This window comes from Macaca thibetana, chromosome 10 (genome assembly GCF_024542745.1).
Source record: "Macaca thibetana thibetana isolate TM-01 chromosome 10, ASM2454274v1, whole genome shotgun sequence".
In the NCBI taxonomy this organism is placed as follows: Eukaryota; Metazoa; Chordata; class Mammalia; order Primates; family Cercopithecidae; genus Macaca; species Macaca thibetana.
Window position 1 is genome coordinate 30182634 of NC_065587.1, and position 6154 is coordinate 30188787.

Genomic DNA, 6154 nt, shown 5'->3' on the forward strand with positions numbered 1-6154 from the left:
TTTGTCTTATGCTTCTGGATAGAATGAAGTGGGTCCTTAGCTGACTTCCCCACCTTTGGACATGAGCTGTACGCTGGAGTCGGAACAGCTCTGGGGGCTGTTGGGAGACTGGAAGGAAGCACATGCCTGGCACCAAACCCAGAGCACGCGGCCATCAGTCAGCTGATCACCATCGAGCACGTGCTGGGGCCAGGTGCTGCTGTCCTCAGACCAGGCATACATGGAGAGCATGGGTCGCAACCATTTAGGAAGTCCCTACAACAGGGCAAAGTCAGAAGAATCAGGAGTGGCTGCTAAAGCAGGTCAGGGAAGGTACCTCAGAGAGGAGGCCTTTGAGTCCAGTCCTGAATCTGTGGCAGAGATCTGGAGTCAGGAACCCTGGGAGGGGCCCGGCAACAACAGCGGCTGAGAACCGGGCCTGAGCCTGGCAGGAGAGGACGGGTCAGAGGTTCACAGGCCCAGGCCCCCAGCACCATATAGGTGGAATACAGTCAAGGCTGATGTAGATGGAGACAGAAGGCAGACACAGGGGAACTTATGAGTGAACAAGATATGTCTAGGGGCTGCTTGGAAAGGCCTGGACCAAACTGACACACAGGCCCAGAGAAAGCCAGAGAATTACTGCTGGGTGGGAGAGGTTTACAGAACAGCCTTCAGTCCATTCTGCTAGCCCGCTTGTCACTTTCTGTTTATTTCCTGTCCTTGCTGAAGCTCTGCTGTAGGCATCCTGGTTCCACCTATGTAACCCCTGGAACCAGAGATGGGTAAGAAAGCCTTACTTAGTGGAAGGGTCCTCAGTGCCTCGCTTGCTGAGTTCTTCTTCCATCCAGGTGAGGGAGCTTGCCTGCTCACATGAGCCATCTTGCAGCAACCTCAGTGCCTCCCGAACTACCCTGACTCCAGGTTGTGATAGTACCCAGCAGATTCCTCATAGGATTCCTACAGAACAGCACGGTCCTTGTGCACCCACCTTCCTCTGTGTACCGCATCACGCTCAGAGGGCCAGCCCCGAAGCCATACAGTCATCTCCAGCAGTGTGGCCTGAGAATGGAGCGTGCTGATTTTTCACATTGTCCATTTAGGTAACAAGTACTTGCCAAGTGCCTCCCAGGTGACAGGTACTTTTGCAAGGGCAGAGGATGCAGCAGAAATAACTCAAAGTTCCTACCCTAGTGGAGCATGGGCTCCATGGAGATAAGCAAGCTGGCAGGTAAATGCCACGTTTTCAGGTTGGGAAAGGGCGAAACAAAGGGAGTGGGGCCCGCTGCTGAGGGGTGGAAAGGGAACTGTTTGCGATAAAGTACACACAAGGTCTGTTTTAGAGCAGAGACCTGAATGGAGGCAAAACCTCCAGGCAGAGGAACAGAAAAGCACAAATAGAGGAAGATCAAGATACAGAGAAATGCACTGGGGACTCAATGCACTGTGCCGTTACTTACTCTGCTGAAAAAAATCAGATGCTTCCCCAAACCCTGACTGGCTAATAGCCTCTGATCCACACAATGCGCCTTTCTACGATGCAGCCATGCAGGCATGTAACTGCAGCTGTTCCACATGTCACTATCAGAGTGTAAGATCAGATTGGATGAATGAAATCCCATTGCTTCCTGTAGGTACCTTCTGGTGACACATCTTTCCAGCAGTGTCAGGGCACAGGTGCTGCCATGACCTCAGACTTGCTTTCCTCCTTACTCTGCCCACTCACTTTCTCCTTGCCTGAGTCAGTATTGCTCTTTAGTCAGATATTGGAGGATGCTTGCTCCTGGAAGTATCTGTACCAAATTTCCCCAAGATCATAAGACCTTCCTCCTCCTGCACCCACTTGAGAGCTTGCTTGTAGGTTTCCTGTAGTCCAGGCTGAGGGACAAAACTCAGCCTCTGAGTCAGGGTTAGGAGAGCTGACTGTGATTTGCATCCACTATTTTGTGCCTCAGTTTCTTCGTCTATGAATTTAAGAATTTTGAATCACAAAGTTAATCATAGTCCCTACCTCACACCATTACGTGTATGTTGAATAAGTTACTTGTTTAGAAGGGTTACATGCTGAGAATAGTGCCTGGCATCTAGTAAATCCTCTTGGAAAAGAAGGGACTCTTCCGAGGTCCCGTAGCAAAGTAGAGTGGTCAGAGGAACCTGGCTGGTAGGCTTGGTGGGAGGGTTCAGGGAAATGATCCCTGGAAAATCTTCAGGAGAGTGGTGGTCATGTGGGTCTTTTTCAGTAAGTCCTTCCCCATCTTGGTGTTGAGTGGACAGTCCTCTCCAGGGGATCCCTAGGAAGAAGCAGTAGGTGCACAGTGCACCAGCAAGCCCCACACAGGCCTCAGTCAAGAGAGGAAATGCAGGAAAGAGAAGAGGGAGAGTGGAAAAAGAAGGGAGGGAGGGAGAAAGCCAAACATTTCAGTAGGATTAGAGGAAAAGAATGGGTTGTCCGCTATTGCCCTGTAGAAGCAGGACTGTGGTGGATAGGGATCTCTGAGCCAGGGCCAGATGAACTGCTTTCCCAGATATTCCCTGCTTCCAACTCATCCTCCTGCCTCGGCATGCACCACAGCCACTTCCACACACAAAGGTAGCATGTGCCAGCTCCCTAGAAACAACCAAGGAAGCAGGTGGCACCTGCACCCCCAGAAACTACTCACACTATCACTACAGAGACACTGTGCACCCTGCAGCATTAGGGGTGTTGCTCATACTATTTGGCAAAGTCAGCTTGGAGCACATAGAAAGTTATTTGAGTAATGGATATGTGTATGGGTCTTTCAGTTAACCCCTGACTCTTGGTCATTGCAAACATGAAACCAACATGATTATCAAAGTAGTGGTGGCCACTACTTTGTTGACTGTCATACACTGTGCTGTGTGTTTTATATACATTTTCCGAGATAATTATCACAGATAACTAGAAAATAAGGCCCAAGAGAGCAGACTTTTTTTCTGTTTCATTCACCCTTGTATCCACAATGCCTGGCAATCAGTAGGTACCCAAAAAAATATTGGATGAGTATGAGAATAAAGGAAGATATGAGTGGATAGATGTTTTCCAGCATGGTTATTGTGGCGAGCTCTGAGATGTTCTTTCTCTCATTTCCATTTATCTCATGGGCCTGTCTTGGGCTCTTGAGGCTTTGTACTAGCTGGTAACATTTTAATCTCCCCATTCTCTCCTCATCTTCCTTGACTTTTTTTTTTTTTTTTAAGGCAAGGTCTCACTCTGTCATCCGGGCTGGAGTGCAGTGGTGCAATCATAGCTCACTGCAGCCTCAACCTCCTGGGAACAAGCCACCTTCTCACTTCAGCCTCCTGAGTAGCACGTGCCGCCATGCCCAGCTAATTTTTTTTATTTTTATTTTTTGTAGACAGGGTCTCACTATGTTAGGCTGGTCTCAAACTCCTGACCTCAAGTGATCCCCTCACCTTGGCCTCCAAAAGTGCTGGGATTACAGGCATGAGCCATCGTGCCTGGCCCAATATTCTTGTTTGTTTATTCTTCCACATGAAAGGCACATTCATTTAGTCATATCCCAAAATTACCACTACAAGTACTTCTTCTTAAAATAAGAAAATATTATAAAGAATTGAAATTAACACCACTCATCATTCCAACAGTAATCTGACTTGCCTTTTATTTCACTGGGCAAAATAAAATTTATTATGGATATTGGCTTTGTGTTTATCACTATGATATCTTTCGATATTTTAGGAGAGGCAGGGAGGTAGCTTCTCCTGTGTAAATAATTCGCTTTTGCCACCATTTATTTACGTAGGATTTTTGCTGATGTTCACAGAATATGCTGGCACCTTCTGGTTGTTCTTCAGTTGTTTCTTTTGTGAAGAAAGGTGTATAAAGACATGTTGATCCCAGCACTTTGGGAGGCCGAGACGGGCGGATCACAAGGTCAGGAGATCGAGACCATCCTGGCTAACACGGTGAAACCCCGTCTCTACAAAAAAAATACAAAAATCTAGCCGGGCGAGGTGGTGGCCGCTTGTAGTCCCAGCTACTCAGGAGGCTGAGGCAGGAGAATGGCGTAAACCCGGGAGGCGGAGCTTGCAGTGAGCTGAGATCCGGCCTCTGCACTCCAGCCTGGGCAACAGAAGGAGACTCCGTCTCAAAAAAAAAAAAAAAAAGACATGTTGATGTCAGGCGTGGTGGCTCACACCCGTAATCCCAGCACTTTGGAAAGCTGAGGTGGGCGGATCACGAGGTCAGGAGTTCGAGACCAGACTGGCCAAGATGGTGAAACCCCATGTCTACTAAAAATAAAAAAAAAAAACCAGGCGTGGTGGCACACACCTGTAGTCCCAGCTACTCAGGAGGCTGAGGCAGGAGAATTGCTTGAACCCGGCAGGCAGAGGTTGCAGTGAGCCGAGATCGTGCCATTGCATTCCAGCCTGGGTGACAGAGCGAGACTCCATCTCAAAGGAAAAAAAAAAGACATGTTGAGTTCAGGTCACAGGAGAGGTTGCCAAGAGCTCTTTCTCCACATACCCTGCAAATCACTTAGGCTTCTGTGACTTTTTAAGCTCCACCCACCTCTGGGGACAGCACAGTAACAGAAGTCCCTCTCCCAGACAGGGGAGAAGGATGGCCTCAGCACACAGCCAGTCAATGTCCTGTTCCTCAGATTTCATTGCCCTTTTATTCAAACTTCAAAAAGTAATCTTGGCCAGGCGTGGTGGCTCATGCCTATAATGCCAGCACTTTGGGAGGCCAAGGCAGGTGGATGACAAGGTCAAGAAATTGAGACAATCCTGGCCAACACGGTGAAACCCGTCTCTACTAAAAATACACACACACAAAAAGAAATAGCTGGGCATGGTGGTATGCACCTGTAGTCCCAACTACTCAGGAGGCTGAGGCAGGAGGATCAGGGAGGTGGGGGGTGGAGGTTGCAGTGAGCCAAGATCCCGTCCCTGCACTCCAGCCTGGCAACAGAGCAAGACTCCTCTCAAAAAAAAAAAAAAAAGTAATCTTTAAGGCTGTGCGCAGTAGCTCATGCCTATAAATCCCAGCACTTTGGGCAACAGAGTGAGACCCTGTCAAGAAAAGTTTTTTAAAGTAACTTCTGGAACTAGGTTGCTCTGCCACTTCCATCTTTGTGTCCTGCTTCTTCTTTTTTTTTTTTTTTGAGATGGAGTTTTGCTCTTGTTGCCCAGGCTGGAGTGCAATGGCACGATCTTGGCTCACTGCAACCTCCGCCTGCTGGGTTCAAGCGATTCTCCTGCCTCAGCCTCCCGAGTAGCTGGGACTACTACAGATGTGCGCCACCATGCCCAGCTAATTTTTGTAGTTTTAGTAAAGATGGGGTTTCTCCATGTTGGTCAGGCCAGTCTCGAACTCCCAGCCTCAGGTGATCTGCCCACCTCAGCCTCCCAAAGTGCTGGGATTAGAGGCGTGAGCCACCGCGCCTGGCCTATATGTCCTGCTTCTTTATGTGTAAAATAAGGATAATAATAATATCTAATTGCTAGTGTTGTAATGAGGATTAAATGTGTCAGTAACAGAACAGTGCCTAGAACAGAGTAAGTAAGCACTTCAGGATGTTAACTATTAACAGTATTACCAAAATCATGGACCAGCCTATGCCGAACAAGAGAGAAGAGAGGCCCAGGAGCCCTCAGTTATCCCATCCACCATAACCAGGCACCTGCCCAGTAAGTGAGGAGGGTGAGGAAGAAGAGAAAAGTCGAGACCATGGTGGAAACGCCCCAGGGCTCTCCTTCCTGAAGTTCTATGGCGGGGTCAGGGTGCCTGAGTTTCTCTTATGGCCTCTCCACACTCCTTAGAGGAGGCCTCTGCATGCAAGTCTGCCGCTGCCCTTTAGGGGAGTCACAGTTTCTCCCCAGCCATGGGGAAAGAAGAAAAGCCCCTCCCACTGAGTCGATCCTAGGCCACCACTTCCCTGGTCAGAGTGGAGCTGTGGTTGAGGGGAGTCCCACTAGGGAGACACCTTCAAGTCGAAGGGTTCCTCGAATCTGGGTCATTTGTCAACCTAAGGGTCCATGAGAAAGACGGACCCAAAGCTCTGGTGGGTTAGGCTTCTGTGACTTTTTAAGCTCCACCCACCTCTGGGGACAGCACAGTGACAGAAGTCCCTCTCCCAGACAGGGGAGAAGGATGGCCTCAGCACACAGCCAGTCAAGGTCCTGTTCC